Source organism: Rhinatrema bivittatum, chromosome 2, assembly GCF_901001135.1.
Source record: "Rhinatrema bivittatum chromosome 2, aRhiBiv1.1, whole genome shotgun sequence".
NCBI lineage: Eukaryota > Metazoa > Chordata > Amphibia > Gymnophiona > Rhinatrematidae > Rhinatrema > Rhinatrema bivittatum.
Genome location: NC_042616.1, coordinates 243,446,038 through 243,467,733, shown reverse-complemented (window position 1 = coordinate 243,467,733; position 21,696 = coordinate 243,446,038). Strand labels below are relative to the sequence as shown.

At 43.3% G+C, this 21,696-nt stretch overlaps 1 protein-coding gene and 1 non-coding gene across 6 annotated transcripts in view; both read left to right on the top strand.

Moving 5' to 3' along the window:
• The window catches only part of NEK11 (NIMA related kinase 11), a 567,803-nt gene that overhangs the window by 473,358 nt on the left and 72,749 nt on the right, over positions 1–21,696 (top strand). The gene's annotated exons all lie outside the window — the stretch shown is intronic.
• TRNAG-ACC lies at positions 10,155–10,227 on the top strand. Its single transcript has one exon. It is a non-coding gene; the product is annotated as a tRNA-Gly (tRNA).

Here is a 21,696-nt window from a genome sequence, read left to right as displayed (position 1 = left end):
CTCAAGGAAGCTCAGGAGCTGGAAAGGTTTAGGCCCTCAAGGAGCGAGTACCTGGTCCCAGGGAAAGCTCTGAGAGAGCGATGGTAACTCACATTTGTTTGTAGCAGTGATAGCTTCCAGGCAGTAGAGAATCTTCAGAGTGTCCAGGAACATGGGCCCTCGAGGAGCGAGTACCGGTTCCTATCTGTGATCTGAAAGTAAAGAAAAGAGCGAGGCCCCCGAGGAGCGGGTACCTCTGGTAAGTCTGAGGAGGCAGAGTAGCTTGGAGGAAACGTAGCCGAATCTGTATCTGAATCCTCTCCTTGCTACTCAGTTAGATAGTGAATTAGAGACCTTTAAATATTGGTAGCTGATGACATCATCTCAGGGGGACGCCCCTGAGGTTCGCGCCCTTGCTGGTACTTCAATCAGAGCGCGCGCGCCCTAGGTCATCAGGCAACATGGCAGAACTGCAACGTCGAACCAGTCCGGGGACACTGCAGGGAGATGGCATGGAGACGCCACGGCAGCCATCAGACCTGGAGGCATGGAGACGGCATGGAGACGCCGGAGACGGCATGCAGACGCTGTCCATCAGACCTGGAGGGAATCGCCACAGAGGTAAAGAGGGCGGAGTGAGGGCTTTGAGCAGCAACGGACGCAACAATATAGAGGCCCACCTAACTCCAGCCGGCCCCGGTACCCAAAGGCTCAACCCACGGGGAATGAGGGCTGTTTCTGTTTGAGGTTTAGGAGCTGTTGCTTATCCCTGACATGGCTACCACTTGGGAGAGGCTGATGTCATTCTTGATATGTTTTAATGGTTTTAGATGACAACCAGAAATTGACTGTTATTTTATTTATAAGTTGTTCTTTGACATTTATCTGACCCTCTTGATCTGGGGTTTTTTTATTGAATGAATATTGTATAGGGTTGCCAACTGACCAGTATTAAATTGGCTTCACTAATTTTTGTCCGTCTAGACCAACAGCCAGCAAAGTTCAAAACCAGCAATAAATATGCTGGTTTTGAATTCCCCTCTGTTGATTGCTGGCTGTGATAAAGAACACTCAGCAGGCAGTAGGACCGCAGCAGATCCTAGGGTGGAAGCAGGAGCTGAATGCTGCATATATAGGCTTAACTCTGTTTTTTGTTTTGTTTTGTTTTTTTAATCCTGGAAATGTAACTTCTGGGTCAGAAGTAGAGTGAAGTTAACCTGGCTAGTGTTACTGTAAGGTGCTATGCCCCAATGTGGTTATGGACCTGGAGTTTCTGCTGTGGAGATCATCGAGTCAGATTTTGTGGATTCAACTTTTATAAGAACAATTCCTTTTTTATTTTTTTTAGCGTAACTTTTAGGAATACAACTTTTCATGCATCCATCTTGTTGCCAATGACCAAGATATGTGAAGAGACTTGAAAGTGGTCCTCTGCATTGATGTGGGTGGAGCCAAACTCATCTGGAAGACCACCCACTGGACTCCACTAGGGTTCCAAGGGAAAAAAGATCAAAACCTAGAAGACACAACTACCGAACAAAGAACTAAACCAGATCAGAATGTTCTGTACTAGTGGCAGGAGCAGAAGGAACTGTTTTGCAAAGACTGGAAAATTTGGGACCAAGGGGGAATGAAAAGTAGGTCCACCAGTCTGAAGAAACTCCTATTTTAAGGTGAGCATCCCTCATGGGACAGAATAATCCTCAGGAGTTACCTGGAAATCAGTTGGTCTACACAGAATTTATCCTGGCAAAAAGAGGCAGCGCTGGGTGCATTCCCTATTCAGTACTACCCCGGACAGAGTTAGACAAATTGCTGCCCTAAAGTTACTCCGATAACTTTATCCAAGTATATTCAGCAGCTCTGAAAATCTGGGTAAAATTAACCGGCTTAAATTATCCAGGTAGCTTAGTGGCTCAGTAGGTCTTTAAATATGGACTGAAAATGACCTTAGTGGTAGGTTTAACCTACGGCAGGTTTATTTATTTATTTACGGGTTTTTTATATACCGGGGCACGTAAGTAACATCACCTCGGTTTACATTCAAACATTAATTCAGCATAGAGCTTTACAATATAACATTATAACTGAAAGAATACAAATCCATATAAAACTTTGTATAATGAAGATAAATATCAGAATATGAGTGTCTGTGGGACTAACTAGAATGCAAAGCAAAGGACTCAGTTCAAGAATAGTAGGCTTTTTTGTATAACCAGGTTTTTAAGTTTTGTTTAAATTTTTTGTAGCAAAATTCTTGGTGTAATTCTGATGGCATAGTTTATTGTGTGCTTGAGTTTATTTTTATGCATTAACTATAAAAGATTAGGAAAACATTTGCATGCTGTTGCTTCTGCTGTTTATGATAATCAAGAAATGATCCTTTTGTTGAATACAAAGACTGCATCAGTGTACGGGTTACAGAGAACAAAAATGCATTAAATTACCTATTAAAAATTAAATTTAGAAGAGATATTCCAGTCATAGTATTGATCTTAAGTTGTATAAAATAATGGAGATTCTTGCTATATATAATAACATTTTCCTAATTATTTCTGTTACTCAACCCAATTTTCTTAGGGATTTCTAATTTTCCAGTGCAATTTTTTAAAATTTCTTACTCCCCATTATAATTTTCCTACTCATTTCCTCAGCATTTCATATTTCTTAGAACAAATGACATAGTAAATATCTTTGGAAGGATAGCCGTGTTAATCTGGTGTAGCAAAAATGACAAGAGGCAGGTGGCATATTATAGACTAACCAATTTATTGAGACATTTTAATTATATATTATAATTATATATTCCTTTGGCACATTTTTTCCTAGATTCTGCTTCTTCTATCTAGGGAATATATATATAAACTATGGAACCAAGGTACTAAAGTGCATGTTAAAATTGGCATTAGTGGCCTAGTCACTGAGATACTGAGATACTGAGCTTGTATGTGGGAAAATAGTTGAGAACAAAAATGTAGAGCGTGCACCAGTTGTTTATTGTGCATACTAAAAAAAAATCACATTTGTGTGCTGTCAAATTTAGTGCATATAGGAAATTTTGCAAATGTTCTGCTCTGTTTTTTGTTTTTATGTGTTCTGCCTTCCCCATCAGAGATATATGAAAAGAGGATTTGCTCAAGGCCTCGCTGTCTGCGCTATGTGCAGAGTGAAAAGATCTATTGGACCCAGGCATGGTTGATCGATTTTAGAAGAGGAAAGAAAGGAGTTATTCATGGGGTTCTAAGTGGATTATCTTGTATTTTTTTACGGTATTGGCTCTGGTACAGCACCTTCTCTGGACCTCGCACTAGCAGGATTTTGCCACCCCCAAAATCTTGATGCTCTAGGCAACTGCCTAGTTAACTTAATAGAAGCACCGACCCTGTCTGTCTGTCAGTCTCTGTACCTGATTTTATCCCTTTCTGTCTTAGGGTGTGCAAGAGAGGAGTTGGAATGCATACATATGATGTGGAGAGAGTAGTGCTTGGCAGAGGTTGAGTGAATGTGTGTGAGAATATTCAGAGTGTGGTTAGGAGGACAAGTGGAGAGGAGAATGTGAGGATTGAGAGGATTGAGAGGCGAAGCAGTGAAGAGATAAGGAGTGTGAGGAAGAGCAGGCAATTGTCCAGCCCTTCTTTTAAAAAGCCTCTTTTAGGGGATCATTTATCAAATCGTGTTATGGCGTTTTTGCATGCATTAAGATGTTTTTGCATGTGTTAAGTACCTTTAACGCATGCGAAAACCCATGCCATAGCACCATAACACATGTTGCGATGCAAAGCTGAAAAAGAGGAAGAGTTAGGGGTGAGAGTGGGCTGGGCTCACACTTTTGTGAAGCCCTATTGCATGGCTTTAATGCTGATTTTAGCTACACCTTTTTCATTAGTGTTAGGCTGTAAGAGAGTGAGAGATGGAGAGAGAGAGCACCTAGCCTTAATGCCCTCACACTAGATAGGTATTTATATCTCTATGGGAAGCCCAGCTAGTAACTTGAGGTGAGGTTTAGGTATTAGTGTATGGGCTAGGGGCCACTTTGACATTCAAAGTGAGACGTACAAACAGCACAGTGCTCTCTTGTGAAGATTTGAGGACCATCGGAGTGAGGAAACTCAGCCAAAAATGAGATTTGTGCAGTGTTCTCTCAACCTAGCTTGATGTAGAGAGTCCATCAATGGTCCACCCAGTGGTTGTATGCAGGAAATACAATTCTGAGTGAAAAGTTTAGCATTTAGCATAGGTATTAGTGCACTTTGCGATATATTGCCTGTTACGATAAAACACACCCCTTTTCCTATCACATGTGATATTTTTCGCATTTTCATAAATCCAGACCTTAGACCCTTACATGTTGGAGAATTTTAGACCTATTTCTAACTGCCTTTTCCTGGCCAAAATGATTGAGTGGGTGGTTCTGATTTAGACTCAGAAATTCCTTCAGGATTATAACATTTTAGATTTACATCAGTCAGATTTCAGGTGGTATTTGTTGCCCATTTGGATAATGTTTTGCAAGCTAGAAATGGGTTCTAATTGTTTGGATTTCTCTGCAGCTTTTGATTTCATAGATCATCACCTATTACTATAGATGCTTTTAGATCTTGGAATGTGAAAGACTATGCTCAATTGGTTTACCAATTTTCTGAAGGAATGTTTGCCACAGGTTGTGTTAGGAGATTTTTTTCTCCTCTTTTTCTGAATTAACATGTGGGGTCCCTCAGAGTTCATTGCTGTCACCAGTATTATTGAACATTTTTTTGAAGTCTCTGGGGTACATAATCAGCAATTTCAGTCTGGGTTTTCACATGTATGCTGATGGTGTTTGGTAATATGTATCCCTTGGGCTGACAACAAGGGGACTGAAGAGGTCATTATGGAGATGGGCCTTGGGAAATAGACTGTGATAAATCCTTATAAGAACAATGGCTTACTATAATGTAGTTTGGCTGCCGTGTTAGCCCACACGAATGCACAGAAATAAAGGTTAACAAATAAAAACAAAACCAAAAAATATATGTAAGGTGATGCCCTTTTTTTGGACTAACAATACATTTCTTAATTAGCTTTCAAGAGCTAGTACTTTCTTCTTCAAGTCAGAATTCAAGGAAGAAAAAGATGACTTTACCAGGAAATATAAAGTAGTGTGGTTACAATAAATGAAGCATAAAAGGCATTATAATAATAGGGTGAAGGGGAAGAGTGGGGGGGGGGGGGAACGATGACTGACATTTGATGGGTGATCAGAAGGTGACAGGCAATTATATTTTTATGGTTCATAATGTGATAGGAAGCCTATAAATTATATTGCCTGCACCGTATTATAATATCACTTAAGGCGATGGGGAAGAAGTTGCAGGCCTATGGGCCTCTATAAAAAACCTCAATTGTTCCAGCAGGAAAAAAAATGAAACATTCATTATCTCTCTGATAATACACTTACAGGGATATCAAAGTAAAAAAGTAACCTAAACTAGCAATTTCCCACCTGAAAGCTAGAAAACCTTTCCTCTTAACTTGAGTACCTTGAGAAAGATCAGGAAAAGTCCTGACAGACTGACCATAAAAAAAAGAAAACTTTTTGAAGTAATTATGTATTGCATTACTCAAGCTGCAGTTGAAATAAAGGAGACCAGCAGCATATTCCTATCTATAACGTCCATTGTAGAAATTTCCCAGAAAATTGGTCAGATTAGCTTGAATTTGCAAATTAGGTGTAACTCCCAAAGTTCTTTTAAGAAGAAAATAAGAGGTATTAATTGAAGGCATTTGCTCTGGTGTAAAACCTCGGGTCTCTTGAAAATACCTCTTGTTTCATATGGAATTTCCCCCATAACCCTGGGGAAATTCAGGAGATGTAGATTTAAATGCCTCACATTATTTTCTATTAACTCTATTCTTCTGGAAAGAGCATTCCAGTCCTGCCCAATGGTAGCATTAAATTCCTGAATACGTTTAACGGTATCTTCTACTTTGGAGATTTTATCATTTAGTTGCGTCCACTTGCTCCTGCATAGCAGAAACTTTTTGTTGGCAGTTTATTGAGAAAAGATCCATCTTTGTATTCAGTAACTTGAAAGAGTTCCCTAAATGTAGCCACTAAGTGCCAGACAGTCTCAAGAGGTGGAATAGAAAAGGACTCACTGCTCTTCATGGCCACAACCTCCCGAGGCAGAACAGCCAGAGGTGATCCCAATAACGGCTCCAAACTCAGCGGGCTAACCTTTGTTACTCCCAGATTCTTTTTTCTTTGCCCTCCTCTTGCTCTTTCTTTTGCTTGGATGTGGGGGGACAGCATTGAATTTGCTTTCTGATATATAGTTTATCTTTTATACTTTGGTGGTTCACTGTTATGGCTCCATGTGTGTGCTTCTTATGCAAACAATTTACTGTTTGTAATATTTGAAAAATGTATAAATAAATTATTTTAAAAAAATTATATTGCCTTCATCTTCTGATTACCCATTAAACCTCCCTCATCCCTTCCTTCACTCCTTCACGCTTATGCTATCATTGGAAAGTCTTTTATGATTCACTGATTGCAATGAGGAGCATACTCAACACCCAGGGCCTTGGGGATTTATTCTTCCCAAACCCTCTCTTCCTCCCATGGAAAATTCACCGTTTGGGTTCAAAGAGATTGAACTGTCTTGATAGAGACTTAGCCCTGGTATTGAGTGTGCGCCCTTTGATTCCTTCAAGGTCACTTGAGTTAGAGTTACATTTCTTTTAAGGAGGCTAGGCTAGCAGCCACATGGAACAGAGCTTTCTCCTGTTGTACATCTTTCCTTTGGAATAAACTCCCAAAGGAACTTCGGCGGGTTAGAGACTTTATGGCTTTCCGTAAGCAACTGAAGGACTGTTTTTTCTTAACTCGAACATTGACTTCTTTTTATTTTTTGATTGGTTTAATTGCTTGGTTTGCTTTTGATTCTTATTTAACATGTTATTTTGACTGATTTACCTAGGTTTCTTAGCTATATTTATTATTTTCCTAGCTACTGCAACTGGGTTTTATTTTTCTATATGTTTCTGCTTAGTTCTTTGATTGTTGTTTACAATTGCATTATTTCTCCCATCAATAAGCAAAGCTGAATTAGCCATCATACATGGGTGATGTCATCTGATGGCGAAAAATGGATCCATCTCTCTAGCTCAGTAGAGCATTTACTATTGAGCATGTGCGGGAGTTCCTGTGCTCGCATTGCCTTGTGAGCCCCTAAGTCTCTTTTTGTGTGCGCTACTGCACAGATATGTAACCTCTCGCTCTCTTTCATGAAATATGTTCGTTGTGTATAGTAGGGCCTTGTTTTTTTCTCATTTTTATTGCTGCCTAGGCAGCCCCTCAACAGCATGTTCAATGCTGCAAAAAATAAATAAGGAAGATTTTTTTGTTTTTTTCCCCCACAGGTCTTGTATCTGTATCCAGAAGACACTTTCTTGTTTCACAATCATTAAAGTTGAGTAGGAGCTCTTCAAACAAGGCTCCCTCTCCCTATAGCACTGGATTCCAAATCTGCCATAGTTTTGGGGTTGAGCAGAGAAGTAATATCACTGGAGAATATTCTTTTCCAGAAGTTTGTGGCTCCCAGTGCATTTGAATGCAGGAGAACCCAACCCATTGCTGTCAATATAGGAGTGTCCGGCACAGTCGACACAAGTACTGTGTATGGAGTATCCACTTCTGTCAATACAGGCATGTCCAGTGCCATCTAGGCAAACATTGATGCAAACTCCATCAATGCAGGAGCATCCTGGACCATCAACATAGAAGCATCAAGCACCAGCAACACAGGTACAGCCTCTGTTGGTGCAGGAGCACCCCAACATGACCAGTTTCTCTGCACCATCAGTACACCTGATACATTGGTTCCAACACCTTCACGCATCACCACCATTGGTGCACATGAAACATCTGCACTGTATCATCAGTGCACATGATGTATCTGCAACATTGGTGCACATGATGTATCTGCAACATAGGTGCATCTGTGCCATCAGTGTGTCTGCACATCTGCAGATTTGATGCCTCTGCTTTATTGATGCTTATGATGTGCCCTGCATTGTCTTGTTAAAGCCTCTAGCTATCAGCATAGAAGTTGTGACCTCTCAATCCAAGATTTCCTCTCTACATCTGGAAATGCCGGAGCCTATTTCATGAAGAGTTCTTTTGACAAACTCAAGTAGTCCAGTGGGCAACTCTTGCATGGAGCCTAGTATAGGCATTTCAATTTATTCATTTATTCATTCATTTAAAAAATCCTTTTAGACTGCCTATAGCAAATCAATTCTCTAGGTAGTGTACAAATATACATAGAGTACTATATCGGACATACAGATAAAAAAAACAATGAAATACTTAAAAAAACATAATAATAAAGGTGACTACTTGATTGTGCCACTAGATTATAAAAGGGTATTAAAAGCTTCTTGAAACAAAAATGTTTTCATCTGCTTTTGAAAAGATTATCTGGCAGTAAATGTGAATATTGCGCTAAAGCATTCCATATTGTGGGCCAATTACAGAGAATGCTGTTGCATATGTAGCAGCCAATTGGGCATGCTTAACAGTAGGAACAATTATCAACAGTTCATCTTGCAAGCGCAATTTTCGAAATGGACATAAGGTTTAATCTTTGAAACATTTAAAAACAAGGGTCAGTATTTTAAATTTTGTTCTTTGATATACTGGAAGCCAATGCAGTTGGACCAGAACAGGAGAAATATGATCCTTAAGTCTACTGCGAGTAATTAATTGGGTGGCAGTATTTTGCAATAATTGTAACACTCGATGTCTGCTCGAAGTCAAGATAATTTATTTCTCAAAAAGTGCATAGGTGCATCATAGTAGAAGGCTATTATTGATTCCTACCCTGGTGGGGCATTTCATTGCATGTGTTCGTGCAGGTCCCCAACTACATCGGCATTGCAAGATGACAAGTTTATTTCCAGAGGAGTCCCTTTCTTCCTCCAACATCAGCAAGATCTTCACCTCGCTTACTGTCTTCTTTGGGGTTTTGGTTCCCCCTAACCTTAGGTTCTAAAGTGTTCAACACTTGGAAATTTCCTCTTTTCACTGTCTAGAGAGGTCCAGAGCATCTTCTGTTTGGCGAGGAAGCTGTACTTCAAAGGGATTTACGGGTTTAAATGGCAGATATTTTTATCCTAATGACAGGCAGGCTCTCTGGGTCCCTTCACCTACCAAGGATCCACATTGGTACTTATTTCCCCTCTCACCATCGACTCTCAATACTTCATCAATGAGAGTGCACCTTAGTGCTATTGCTGTTTGCTTATTCCAAGTACAGAAAATACTGTTCTCGCCTCATTCTTGGGTATCACAATTTATAGAGGGTTTGATGGCATTTAAAATTTCCAGTTTCAAGACATCTTGTGTTATGGGACCTCAAGGTCATGCTGCCAGAGTTGACCTCTTGAAGTGTCTTAGTCACTATCTTTTTAACTAGACGGGTTGGCAAATATAATCCTTTCATAACAAGTGCACCACACCCACTGCTGCTCCTTGCAACCTTAGGCAAGTCACTTTATTTTCTTTTGCCTCAGGTATAAATTTAGATTGTAAGCCCTCTGGGGATAGGGAAATACCTATAGAACCTGAATGTATTCCACGTTGAAGTGTCGGTAAAGCAGAATATAAATCAAATTTAATAAAAATTCTCCTCCAGTGCATTGAGGACAGAAGGCCCTTAATTCACTGCTTTATGAGAGGGTCATGGCATATTACGTGACGAGAACTCTACTTCATTGTTGAGCTTCTCATCTGTCTGTGTTCTTTGATCCAATTGGTCTGGGAGTAGCAGTTACAATTTGTTCCTTGTCTAATTGCCTAGCAGGCTGTATTGCATGCTACCATGCATTGGATGGCCTTCCGATTAAAGATTTTGTCAAAGCTCATCAAGTCAGAGCCATGCACTACATTGCTCTACTGAGAACTGTCTCCATTGCCGTCATCTGCAAAGCTGCAACTTGGTCATCTGTAGGTCCTACTACTGTCTAGATAACCTATCCAGAGGAGACAATATTTTTGGAATAATAGCCTAGTGGTCAGAGCAATGGGCCCTGAACCAGGGAAACCAGGGTTAATTTCCCACTCAGGGATTACTAAAGGCAAATTACCTCTCCCTCCGGTAAAAATAAATGCGGTGAATAAGCTTTGCTGAGTTTCTGTAGTGTAGTGGTTATCACATTTGCCTACCACTTGACAGGTCCCTGGTTCAAAACCGGGCAGAAACACTCCCTACCTTTGAGCTTGGAACAGCTTTCCTAGGAGGAAAGGCTAAATAGGTTAGGGCTGTTCAGCTTGGAGAAGAAACAGTTGAGGGGGGATATGATAGAGGTCTTTAAAATCATGAGCGGTCTAGAATGGGTACATGTAATTGGTTATTTACTCTTTCGGATAATAGAAGGGCTAGGGGGCACTCCATGAAGTTAGCTAGTAGCACATTTAAAGGCTTTGAAAAAGGGGCGGGGTTGTGGGTGTGGTGCCAATCTGGGGGCGGTCCAGGGGCGGGACCGAGGCCTCCGGCACAACGGCTGAGCCGGGGGATGGCATGCCGGCAGCCGGCCGGCGCGAGCAAGATATGCCTGCCTAACTCCTTGAAATAAAGTAGGGGGAGGGATTTAGGTAGGGCTGGGGGGTGGGTTAGATAGGGGAAGGGAGGGGAAGTGGGGGGGGGAGCAGAAGAAAAGTTCCCCCTGAGGCCGCTCCGATTTTGGAGCGGCCTCGGAGGGAACGGGAAAAGCCATCGGGGCTCCCCTAGGGCTCGGCGCGCGCAAGGTGCACAATTGTGCACCACCTTGCATGTGCCGATCCTGGATTTTATAACATGCGCACGGTAGCGCGCGCATGTTATAAAATCAGGTGTACATTTGTGCCCACCGGGTAGCGTGCACAAATGTACCCCACGCGCGCTCGTTTAAAAATCTGCCCCTTAGTGTTTAGGTACTTGTCAGGTACTTGTAGCCTGGGTTGGCCACTGTTGGAAACAGGATGCTGGGCTTGATGGACCCTTGGTCCATCAAGCCCAGCATCCTGTGTGGCAATTTCTTATGTTCTTACAGCCTGTTGACCAATAATCTACTCTCAACAGGGGAGTTAGGTTGCTTAACTTAGCAAGAGTTCTGCTATGCAACAGTCACTTGGAACTCCCCATGTATCATGGCTAATTCAGCCCTGCTTGTTGACAGAGAAAGCAAGTTTGCTTACCATAAACAGTGTTCTCCATAGACAGCAGGATAATTTAGCCATCCTTAATACCCGCCTGCCTCCCTGGAGAGTTGACTGCCTAGCTAGATTTACTTCTAAAATCAACAGAGGTGTATAGGAACTCCTGTACATATTCAATAGTAAAAGCTATACTGAGCTAGAAAGATGAGTCCATTCAGTGCCATTGGAAGATGTCACCCATGTGCCATGGCTAATTCATCCTGCTGCCTATGGAGAAAAACATTTATGGTAAGCAAACTTGCTTTATTGTTTGTATTAATTATTTATTGTATTTATGAATAATATTGTTTGACTGCTTAGAATCTTGGCTAGACGTTGTGCTCATTTCCTTCATAAATGGAAATCAAAAGACAATTCAGTATGTGATTGTGGCCACCCAAATCAGACAGTGGATGACATTGCAAATAATTGCAATCTGTACACACTCATGGGCAGACTAGATTCTATAAATCATGCTGCTATGGAAAGTATCCAATGTCTTATAGATTTGACTCTATGCAGTTGATCAGGAATCGGGATGTGCAGCCTCAAAATTATTATGTTGGTTCATTTTTTTTGCTTTGGAAGAGTTTTCTTTTTATTTGGTTCTTTTAATTTTTTTATTCGGTTTGGTTCATTTGCCATATCAAACCTTATCTCCCCCCCCCCCCCCCCCCCCCAATATCTGCTAAAATAATTAAAAAAAATGTTGGTGTACTTAGTGCCTGATTCCCCTCCACCTATTCCCCAAGTTGTAAAAAATAAAAAAAAGTCATGGGTCAGAGCAGCCTCAGGCCCTCCTTCCCCCAAGGTTTAAAAATAAAGAGCGGCTATGACGGCCCAATGCCCCCCTTTCACTTATAAATGTGAAACGCTACTCCTCCACAAAGCCGGAAGGTATCTTCTACCCCAGTGGGAGGAGGAGAAGCTGTTACCTCCTTTTGTGGGGTGAATATCTAAGTGCCGGTCAAGCTGATAGATAAGAACATAAGAAGTGCCATGATGGGTCACACCATGGTCCATCGAGCTCAGCACTCTGTCTCCAACAGTGGCTAGTCTGAGTCACAACTACTTGGCATTTATTCACTGCATTTTCTTGTGAATTGGTCAGTGAATTAGCAGCTGACCAATCCCCATTCTGAACAGGCATTGATCTGTTTATTGATTGTCAGCATTTCCATTCCTTTCGTATGACTTTTAACATAAAGAACTACTCCACCCCTTTTCTGCCATCCCCATCCTCCCTAAATAGATTATAACCTGGCACAGCTCTATAATAGCAATGATATCCAAATCCACCTCCACCATTAGGGTTTGAAGATCTGGAATTTTGTTGCAAAGACCATGAACATTTCTCCTCATAGATTTTCAGCTGTTTCCCTTTGGCTTACTTACAATATATTCCATATAATCTTTCTTCTTTTTTCCTTTTGCTCCCGAGTAGACCAGAGAGTTCTTTGCTTTCCATATTTTCTCCACTGACTCCCTTTATTTGTTGAGGATGATAGCCCAAATCAATTAGCTTATGTCAGCTACCCTTCCTCCTCTAGTTTAAACTGCCAATGTGTGATCTGATTTTCTCTTTTAGGATCTTTTTTACAGAGTCAAAAGTCATCATTACACTATGGCTCCAATCCCCAATATATCTAAATGCTTCTTCTATGCCCCAGGTTTTGAACCATGTATAGAAATCAGCCGTATTACATAGCTTCTCTTCTCCTTTAACAAGAACAGGAAGTACCTGTGAAAAAGCTATTGTTCATGTCAGATGTCCAAGGTTATATCCTAAATTCTGCTTGCTCAAAAGCCTTTAAAAGAAAACTGCATTAAAGTAGCACTATAGATGTAAGAAACATGTTGTTTGTTTATTTATTGCAAAACTGTATTATATAGTATATTGTATTATCTGTTTTAAACCATTTAGGATTGACCTTTATTCAGGGAAAGTGATCAATAAATAATATAACATAATGTTTCAAAACTAGAATGGAAGAGTAGTCTCATGGTTAGAGCAATGAACTGAGAGCCAGGGAACCAGCATTCAAATCCCATTGCAGCTCCTTGTGACCTTGGATAAGTCATTTCATCTTCCATTGCTTCAGGTACAAACTTAGGCCTGGATTTACTAAGCTGTAAAAAATAGTATTTGTTGCATAGTTTTTAAACAAAATTCCACCCCCTGTGGAAATGACCTATTTGCATGCATAAAATTAACTAGTGCATGCAAAGCAACTAATTATTAGGCAATTTAATGCAAATAAAATAACAAGGCTGACGTAGAAAAAATTCAGTCCCATTATTTTATCGCTTTTCAGGGAGGTGTAGTTATTTTTTCCCCAGGGCCATTAAGCTGTGTTGTGAGGTGACAACACACCCCCTTAGCCTGACCCCTCCCCTTTAATGATATAATACCCCAGCCAAGCTCAGGCCCCTCCCATACCAATACCAGTTACAGGTCAACCTTGACCCCCAGGCCCCAAACAAAGCCTAAATCTCTGGGGTCTAGTGGGCCCCTCGAACTTTAAAAACAGGCCCTAGTGGTGTAGGGTGGCCACCGGACTCCCCTCCCACCCCCAGACTCTCCCTATCTATAGAAGAATAGGCTAGTGGGGTCCGGAGTACTCCCTAGCTACAGGCCCGGTCGACACAGTATTCCAAAATGGTGCCGATCAGCCATTGCCCTTCATGTGACTGTGAGAAATTGCAAGAGGTGCTTGCAAGACTGGGAGACTGGGCATACAAATGGTAGATGATCATTAATGTGAACATGTGCAAATGGAAGAGCAATCTAAATTATAGCTACACAATTCAAGATTCCACATTAGGAGTCATCACTCAGGAAACCTTGACTGAATTATATTGGTTAACTATCCACTATCACAACATTTTCAAAATTTCTATGATAGTAGAGACTTGACTACATGCCTTGGGCTAATACCCTTCTATGAGTTTATAATCTAACACACCACTCGGGTCTTCACAGCGAAGCCTTTTAGATGTTCCATCTGTTCGTCAGACCCGATTGGCTGGGACTAGAGAGTCTACATTCTCAGTGGCAGCACTGACAGCATGGAATTCACTCCCAGCTGATGGACTGCTCAAAGACTTTTAAGTCCATGTTAAAAACATTTCTATTTCAGCAAGCATTTGGCTGAACAGTCACCATTCCAGCTGATATAAGGCCTTTTCAGATTTTGTTTGACCATTGTTTGTTTTCTGTTCATTCAGTTATGAATGTTATTTTTTATTATGTCTGTTCACTTGTAAATCACTGCAGGCAATAAATAAATAAGCATCACCGTGGATAATATGTTAAAATTTTCTGCTCAATGTGAGGCGGTAGCCAAAACGCAAATAGAATGCTAGGAATTATTAGGATAGGAATGAAGAATAAAACAGAGGATATCATATTGCCTCTTGGTTGCACTATGTTGCCACCTTATCTTGAATATTGTGTGCACTCTTGTCACCATATATCAAAAAAGACATAGCAGAATTAGAAAAGGTACAGAGAAGGGTGACCAAAATGATAAAAGGGCTGGAATGATTCCCTTATGAGGAAAGGCTAAAGAAGTTAGGCTTCTTCAGCTTGGAAAATGTTATAATTTTGTAAGAATGTGAACCCTGGGCCGAGGTGAGAGATGTCTCCGCCCACAGGGAGGAGCCCTGTGAGCCTCATCATCGGTAGGCATGGTCTCAGTGGTATCAGACACAGCTGTGGAGCAGAGTCTTTATTAATAAAGAAGAAAAGCACAGCCCGCGGAGCGGGAGGTGCAGAAGTACAGTTCAGAGTGATGATAATTCCGATGAGAAGATCCGGTAGTGGCCCGCAGAACAGGGTACACCAGGAAGTCTCTCTGTAGTGAAGCTGTAGCTCAGACGAGTGGCTTCAGTAGTGGCCCGGAGAGTGGGGTATGCCGAAGAGATGTCTATGTTGCAGTGAAGAGATGGTAGTCTGAGGTGCAGGAACCCCAAGGGAATCCTGTAACGATGGTATAGTAAGGACCTGCAGCGCAGGGTATTCCGGAGTGACTCCAACTGGGGACGAAGCGGTAGTGGCCCGAGGCATGTGGTACACTGAAGCAGATCCCATAAGGAGGTTGGGTATAGATGAAGTCCGTAGCAGAACAGTACTCACAGTAGACAGTTCCAGGAGAGATCCCGGGGAGCGGGATCGAAGAAGTCCAAGGCAGAAGGCCCTCCGAGGAGTGGATAGCCGGAGACGAGAAAGGACCCCTGAGGCGCAGGTACCCAGAGCATCTCACGCCAAGTGCAGAGTCTGGAAGCAGAAGTCCAAGAATGGAGCGGAATTCAGCAACGAGGGAACTCCTTGCTAACTCGCAGAAGCGTAGGGCCAGTCAACTTAAGTACAGCAGATAGATGACATCATCCAGAGGGGATGCCCCCAAGGTTCCCACCATGACGTGTACAAAGGTGGCCCATGTGCGCATGACTATGTAACTCCTGATCCAAGATGGCGGTCGGCAGCCAAGGTGGTCGGTGGTGGTTGGCAGAGGCCGCCAATCTTCCAGGAAATGAGAAGGCAGAGAAGAGAGAGGTGAGCATTAGTGGTCGCAGCCGTCTGCAACCGACGGGCGTAACAAAAAAGAGATGGCTGAAGGGAGATATGATAAAGTTCTATAAATAATGAGCAAAATGGAACAGGTGAATGCAAATCAATTGTTTATTCTTTCAAAAAGTACAAAAACTAGGGGACATGCAATGAAGTTTGAAACAAATAGGAGAACATATTTTTTTCCTCACCAGAGGATGTGGTGAAAGCAATTAGTGTATCTGGGTTTAAAAAAGGTTTGGACAAGTTCCTAGAGAAAACATCCATAAACCATTATTAAGGTGGGACTTGGGGAAATCCTCTGCTTAACCTTGGGATAAGCAGCATGGAATCTGATTAACTTTTGGGATCCTGCCAGGTGCTTGCAACCTGGATTGGCCACTGTTGGAAATAGGATGCTGGGCTTGATAGACCTGTGATCTGATCCAGTAAGGCAAATCTTATGTTCTTATTATTCCAACTCAGATGTCATTTCTAGAATATCATCTGTTTCCAAGGTTTTGAAGGCATTTTATAGTGATATCATTAGAGAGGGATGTTTCTGTATCATAGTTCTGATCCTGCTAGAGCCAACTATTCTATTCCTGTTTTTTATAAATCCTTTAGAGCAGTGGGGGGCAGATTATCTGGAAGCTGTATAGTGGGGAGGGACTTTTTTATATTAGTCAATTCCTCTGTAAGCTGAGTTGATTTCTTTCTCAATGCTGATAGCTGCAGACAAATGGGCATGTTTTGAGCCTGCAGATGGGCTGATTTAGGATTAGAACACCACAGTTATTCACTGAATAAACGATATTGTGTCAATTAGTAAAGATATGGAAAAGTCCTTTATGATACCCCTTAATTTAATTAGTCGATATCTGAGCTACACCCTTGAAAATGATTTAAGAAAAGCAAGAATAGGGGTGTTTGGATGAGGAGAATGATTTTATTTATTTATTTATGTATTTATTTATTTATTTAAGGTTTTTATATACCAGCATTCATGATAAAATCACATCATGCTGGTTTACATTAAAACAGTGGTGCATAGAAAGAAAAAACAAACTAACTGTAGTGCGGAAGAAAGCAGTTACAAAAAACAGGGATGCTTAAACTGGGAGAGGAAGGAAAAAGAAAAGGTTAATAGCATTTTAAATATTTACAACGAACAGTTAAATGAGCTGGCTGTGTTATAGAACTTGAAGTTGAAGGACATTAGCTGGAGTCCGGGAAAGCTTGTTTGAAGAGCCAAGTCTCTGAGGTGGAAAGCAAACTAATTCAGAACCCTGCAGAAAGACTCCTTGCCCACCAGGCCCAAACTAATACAGCTTGCAGCCCTTCTCAACCACACAAAACCCAAAGATGGGTAACTACTAATAGGAAGTTAAGCAAGGAAAAATAGATTTTTTAGAGCAAAATTTTAAAACTGCAATGTATAGAGGCAGATTTAGGTTTAAAGTATCAATTTATGGAGCAATGCTTGTCACACTTAGCATTCCCTGATACTGTAGTTAAAACTTCTGGTTTTTAGTGCTCTGTTAAAGAATTGGACCACAGTAGCAGATTACAGCAGCAAAAAAAGACAATTTTATTATTCTATTGACCCAAAATGTGAAAAAATGTTGTTTTTTTTCAAGTACATACATAACTTGTTCAGTGATTCGTCATTTCCCTTTCTTTAATACATGGGCTTGGAAACTTGTTTCAAAATAGTTTATAATTTAAAAATGAATTCTCTTCAATTTTCAAACATCTTCTAAAGAATTTAAAAAATGGTTTGGAAACAATTTCAAATGCATTGTGGGAAAAGTTATAAAGGCTGTAAGACAAGTAATACATTTTTTGAAAATGCTTCATTTATCTCATCAATATGAATAGATCAGATAATTAACAGCCTGTATTGGCATATACACTATATGTCAGGACTAAAAATACACAGGATAAATGCAGTTATGCAGTGTGTACTTGTTTGAGGAAATGTGTCAGCTCAGATATTCAGTTACAGTCCAGGCTGATGTAAGAAATAAATTAATTTGAAAATGTATGGATGGAAGGACTTGGTGTATCCCTACCTAAGGTAACTAACATGTTTCTATAAGATTTCTGGATGGTTCCGGCTTTCCAGGGTGAGTTGGCAGTGTGTTCTAGAACAGTGGTCCCCAACCATGTCCTGGTGGCCCACCAGCCAGTCGGGTTTTCAGGATATCCACAATGAATATGCATGAGAGAAAATTTGCATGCAATGCCTCCATAACATGCAAATGTTCTCTCATGCATATTCATTGTGGATATCCTGAAAACCCGACTAGCTGGTGGGCCCCCAGGCAGGGTTGGGGACCACTGTTCTAGAGGGATTCTACTCCCTTAGAGTTCATTTAGAGGACAGAAAGTGCTGCTACTGCAGAGCTCCTGCAAACTGCAGGGCTGTATGCTTTGCAATTATCCTTCCTGGTACGGGAGGGAGAATATAGGGGGATGTGAGAGTTTGATTCTGTGAAGGATGAGGTAATGTAGGAGGTGCATTCCCTTTACAGAAAATTGGTTGAGGTTAGTAGATGCCCCCAGGCATCTGTTGTTGTCTTGTGAGTCCTGAGAAGAGTCAAGGCTTGTGAGGTGTTCAGAGATTTCTGAAGCCAGGAACAGGAAGAGATTCCATGCTGAGGAAAAGGGGTTTGGGTAGCCTACTAGAGGGAGGATATCCTATCCAATAAAGAGGGTAACATCCTTGTCTGGGAAAGCTCCAATATTTTGAACTATATTTTGAAATTATATTGTTGCATGTCCCGTCCACGCTCGGCCCGCGTCTGGGCCTACTCACTTCACGGCTCCCGGGTCGTCCTCCCCTGCTGCTGCAGCGAGCACAACCAGGCCCCGGCATCCTGCGGCGGCAGTCGCTGGGCCTTTCACTTCCAGCCAGGCTTCATGGCGGGGCTCGGCGTCCTCCGTGGCATCGGCCCCGCCCCTAGGCGTGCGCGCGCAGACCGCCCGGTCTCTTAAAGGGCCAGGGGTGGTTCCCAGCTCGTCGGCGCGCCCTGATTGAAAGCTGTAGAAAAGGAAGTGCCTGCCTGCCTGCACTTCTTTGCCTTGGCAATCGGGTCGATCACACTGATTTCTAGTTTGCCTCTGCATTTCCAGTCTTTATTTCAGTCTCATTCCAGCCTTGTTCCAGTCTTGTTTCAGTCCTGTTCCAGTCCTGTTCCAACGTCCTTCTGTTCCAGTGTCCTTCTGTTTCTATATTCTTCTGTTCCTTTGTCTCCCCAGGTAGTACCTCTTGGACTGTCTCCTCAGTACTGACCTCTGCCTGTTCTTGACTATGTTGATCGCCACCTGGATTTAACCTTTGCCTGTTTCACCAACCACGTCTGCACGCTGCCTGGAATCGACCTCTGCCTGATCTCTGACCACATCTGACTACTGCCTGGAACCTGACCCCTGCTTTGGCTGACTACCCACGGACTGACCACTGGTATTGACCCCTGCTTTGGCTGAGTATCCATGGACTGACCACTGGTATTGACCCCTGCTTTGGCTGAGTATCCATGGACTGAGCACTGGTATTGACCCCTGCTTTGGCTGACTATACTTCTTTGACTCTGGCCTTGATCCTTGCCATACATTCAGAACATAAGAACATAAGAAATTGCCATGCTGGGACAGACCAAGGGTCCATCAAGCCCAGCATCCTGTTTCCAACAGAGGCCAAAAACCAGGCCACAAGAACCTGGCAATTACCCAAACACTAAGAAGAACCCATTCTACTGATGCAATTAATAGCAGTGGCTATTCCCTAAGTATAATTGATTAATAGCCATTAATGGACTTCTCCTCCAAGAACTTATCCAAACCTTTTTTGAACCCAGCTACACTAACTGCACTAACTACCTTCTCTGGCAACCAATTCCAGACTCTTTTCTGGCCTTCTCTGGCACCCCGGACTTCTAGCCTGAACATCGACCGCGCACCCTTGATCGTGGTGGGTACACTTCTGAACTTTCTCTCAAGGAGATCCTGCGAAGCCCACCTAAGACCAGGCGGCCCGGGTAACCAAGGGCTCAACCTGAGGGAACCCCGGGTTGCTAGTGGCGAAGCTCCAGCGAGCCTCTGTCTCCTCTTGTGCTCCGCCTCCTGGTAGCAGGTGCTCTCTGGGTCCGACCAGGGAGTCTACCAATCCTGCACTAGGCCAAGGGTCTACCTTCCAGCACAACAGATATTGTCCCGTGGCCTTTGGGGCTGAAGCTATGGATGAGTGGGGTCCCTCCTGCTCAAGAAGAGTGAAATTTTACAGAGTTTTTGTTTATCTCCTGTCTGAGACTTAGTGACAGATTCTGCTGAGTTTTCTTTCTGCCTTTGGATTTTTCTAATAAACTTCAACCCTTGGACTTTGTTTTTTAGTAAGCCTTCCCTTGAGCCTCCCATAGATTGTTTGGTCCCCAGTTGGCGATCCCTGGTGGACTTTACCTGTTCCCAGGGATGCAGCAGTGGCCCTCACATCCCTCTGCAGCTCTAAAGGTGATCCCCAAGAAAAGGGGGTTTACATTAGTGAAATTATTGACGTCATAAATTCTCTAGAATGTGCTGAAAAGCGGTAGATATTTTACATAGTATGTTGGGTTTCATTAATACATCTATGAAAATGTTCTTTTTTTCCATGCAAGAAAAACTTGGCATTAAATTAAAAAGCAGCTTGTTATATAAACAAAAAGCCTTTTATCTGCCCTTCCTATCTGGTGTCCTTATCTGGTCCTTATCTGTTGTCCTTATCTGGTGTCCTCTGTAATCATGGTAAAACTGTTGCGGCTCCGGGTCGACCCCGGCCGCTCCACTTACCGCCGCGGGCTTCCGGGTCTTCTCGGCCCTCTTCGGGCCTCCGGGGGCTCTTGCCGCCACGCTTTCGGCGTCCCCACGCGGCGCCCAGGCCTGCCCCCGCTCCCACCGCGCAGCCTCTGCGCCGCTGGAGCAGCCGGCGTCTCGCCGCGGCTGGCTCCGCCCCCTAGGGGCACGCGCGCGTCTCGGCCCGAGATTTAAAGGGCCAGGCGCGGGAAACCTGCCTTCTTCCTCCAAGTGACGTCAGACGCTGCAGGGCTACTTAAGCCCTGCAGTCCCTCTCCTCAGGGCCTTGCAACGAGGTTCCCAGGCTTGCTCCTGTCTTCTGTTGCTGCGTTCGTGCTGTCTTGTCTCCTAATTGGCTCCTGACTCGGATTGGCTTACGGATCTTCTTGGCTCCTGACCCCGGACTGGTATTTGGTATCCTCTGGCTTCTGACCCCGGACCGGCTTACGTTGATTCTCTGGCTCCTGACCTCGGACTGGCTGACGGCGATCCATTGGTTCCTGACTCTGGACTGGCGAGCAACGACCCTTCGGCACTCAACCTTGGACCACAGCTGACCAGGCCCCCGCGGGCCCTCCTAAGTCCCAGCGGCCGGGTCCCTACGGGCTCCTCCTGGGGGGACTCCGGCTTCCAGGGTGAATCTCCTAAGTCCCAGCGGCCGAACTCCTACGAGCTCCTCTCGGGGGAGGATCGGCTTCCAGGGCGAAGGTTCCCGCGACACAGTGCCAGCGCCTTCATCACCTCCGCCCTCGCCAGAGCTCTTGGTCGCATAGGGCTCCCAGAGTTCCACCTCCGGCCAGCCACTAGTCTGTCCTCTCCACCTCCCGGTCGGGGTCGCTGCTGCAAACACCTACAGCAGCTCCTCTTCAGGCTCCGATCGGCCCAAGGGTCCACGAATCCAACAGATTGCAAGGCCATGGACCCGGCGGACCTTGCCGGCCTAAAGGCCATTCCGGGCATTGCCCAGAAGCTGCAGCAACAGCAATCCTGCCTGGATACATTGATGTCTGCCGTCCAACGCCTGGCGGATCGTGTAGAAGGGACTTCTGCAGCTCACCCCGCAGCATCCACGTCTCAGAGCCACTCGAGTTCCCCTGTTCCGGTACAGATG